A 3,157-nucleotide genomic window follows, 5' to 3' on the forward strand; every position below is an offset into this window, starting at 1 on the left:
CCTCAAAAAGTTGACTATAGAACTACCATATGACTCAGCAATCCCAGTCATAGATGTATACCCAGAAGTGAAGACTGGAATGCAAACAGAAACCTGTACACCATGTTCATTTCAACACTTTTTGCAATAGTCAAAAGGTGGAAACAACCATAATGTCCATCAACAGATGAATGGATAAACAAAATGTGGTATATACACACAATGGAGTATTACTCAGCCGTAAAGAGAAATGAAGTTCTGATGCATGCCACAACATTGATGAACCTCGAAAACATCATGCTGAGTGAAATCAGTCCGTCTCAAAAGGACAAACACTGTATGATCTAACTTAAATGAAATGAGTGAATATATAGAAACCAAAGATTATCATGATTGCCAGAGTGAGAAGGAGGTGGGAAAGGGGAGGTTTTGCTTTGGGGCATTGCGTTTATGTTAATGTAGTGGAACAATCTGGGAAAGAAGAGCAAGAATGGTTGCACAGCTGTAATCAATGCCACTGAATTGTACATGTAGAAATTGTTAAGTTGGCATATTATTTATGTATAATTTCACCACATGTACATACATACGCACACACACACAGACAAACCCTATGGACATACATGATTGATGTGTATAATGAACTAAACTGTCTACAAGTACTTGCCAATCATATTACAAGTTACCTAAAACAGATAAAACAGAGAATTAGTAATGCCCCTTAAGGAATTTATTCAGAGAGAAAACACTGTACAAAATGTAGAAGTATTTGGTGACATTCAAATGCCTGTACAAGAAAGTCACCATGTAGTGACTGTAGAGGAGGACCATGGGCCCTATAATGGTGATATCCCTTAATACCATTAGTGTGAAAAACAGACTCCTGTGGGTGTAGCTCATAGGCAAAAAGGAACAGTGTTCCGTGAAAACAGAAGACCTACCCCGGTACCATTGGGGTGGCCACAGTGTAGATCAGGAGGCTACTACAAATGGACGTATTGAAGATCCATGAGAAGAGGAAGAAGCTTAGAACGTGATTTGGAGAAATGTACTTGAACTTTGCCAAGGAGGATGTGGGTGGTGGCCTGGAGCACACTCAGGAGGCAGGTAGTACAGATAAAGAGGCCCCTTATTACCTTACTTAAAAAGAGAATTACCTTACACTTTAGATCCCTTTGAATATTATGTGACTCAAACACATTTGGAACCAATATTTCCTTGATGAAGAGCAGCACTATGTGGATTACAGATAAATGATGTTCGGATCAGTGGGCTTGAACCCGTGACTGAGAACAAAGGTGAAGATGAAGAAGGAAGATGTTTGCTGAGATTCCAAAGCCAGCTTGTAGATAAAAGGCATTTTTTATGGGAATATTACTAGAAAGTTTGGTCGTCTTCATGGGAAAAGTGTAGCAAAAAAAGTATGTCTGTGGAGAAAAACAGAGATTTGATGATCATAGCATCATTTCCACCATTTTCCCAGTCATCACCACCATAATTAACAGTGTCTGTGATCTTGAATTGCTTGTTTCTATACCTTTAAATATAGATTAAATCTGACTAGTTCATTATGAATTGTTGAGACCCAATCATGCCCTTCTCAGGATAGCCTCTGTCTGTCTCCAGCTTTCACCACAGTGGTGTACTCACTGTGCCATTTTTGGGGTGCTCATATAAACTTTGCTTTCCTCCATAGTGACATTTACCCTAAAAATGGAAAGTGAGATTTTTTTTTTCTTTTCTACCTGTCTTGCAAATTTCTCAAAGGCAGGGACAAATGTGTCTCTGCTGAGCACACATGCACACACACACACACACACACACACACACGCACACACACCCCTCATGCACAAGTCTAGGGTATTTGCTGGACTGAACTGAAGTAAGTATTGGACAAGTGGAAGCAGGATATGATCCCAACAGAACAATTCCCATTTTCAGCGACCTTCCCTATGTCTTCTTGCCTAGTACATTTGAGAAGCAGAAGAAGTGGTAAACAAATGCAATTAATCATTTTCATGAACAGTAACAATTATTGACAGTATTAGAGGGACTTCTTATATAAATTTTGAGTCTTAGCCTTCATAGGTTCTGTGCTAAAACAAGAAAACCTTAAGATTTGTAAACATTAAAAACTTTCAGATTCTAAATTGGGGATTTATCTTTGTAAATGGCAGCCTAGGCTGACGGTGAAGGCTGTGCGAGCTCCAGGAGAGCCACAATATGCACAAGGTCTCCCCATTGATGTGAATAAGCCAGCTACTATTTCCACAGTAGACGATTCAGCCAGTGCTAGGTGGGCTTGGCAGACATGATTTTGTTAGGAAACGCTGTGATGTGTGGGCAACGAATATGTGAGCATCTGTGTCCTCGGTTGTAAAAGAAAAGGTATAAATTATGTAACCCCTATAAATCTGTGTCAGGCGTATAAGTAGATAAAAGTGAATCTTATCAAACCTTACATAAAACTCCACTTTGGTTAATATAATTATCATTTTTGTCATTTACTTTATTATTGTATGGGAAAAGTCTTGTTCAACCAAAGATGAGTTGAAAGTTCTGGGAAGTATTTGAGAAATAAAAGAAATACTGGGACAGAGTAGCAGGGGCGGGGGTCTGGGGACCATGGTTTCAGGGGACATCTAGGTCAATCGGCATAACAAAATTTATTAAGAAAAGATTCTGCATCCTATTTTGGTGAGAGGTGTCTGGGGTCTTAAAAGCTAGCAAGAGGCTATCTAAGATGCGTCAGTTGCTCCCAACCCACCCAGAGCAAAGGAGAATGAAGAACACCGAAGACACAAGGAAAATATTAGCCCAAGAGACAGAAAGGGCCACATAAACCAGAGACTTCATCAGCCTGAGACCAGAAGAACTAGATGGTGCCTGGCTACCGCCGATGACCACCCTAACAGGGAACGGAACAGAGTCCCTGATGGAGCAGGAGAAAAGTGGGGTGCAGAACTCAAATGCTAGTAAAAAGACCAGGCTTAATGGTTTGACTGAGACTGGAGGGACCTCGGAAGACATGGCCCCCAGACTCTGTTAGCCCAAAACTAAAACCATTCCTGAAGCCAATTCTTTAGACAAAGATTAGACTGGACTATGGTAGATAAAATGATACTCGTGAAGAGTGTGCTTCTTAGCTCAAGTAGATACATGAGACTAAATGGGCAGC

Source organism: Trichechus manatus, unplaced genomic scaffold (genome assembly GCF_000243295.1).
Source record: "Trichechus manatus latirostris isolate Lorelei unplaced genomic scaffold, TriManLat1.0 scaffold00128, whole genome shotgun sequence".
Taxonomy (NCBI): Eukaryota; Metazoa; Chordata; class Mammalia; order Sirenia; family Trichechidae; genus Trichechus; species Trichechus manatus.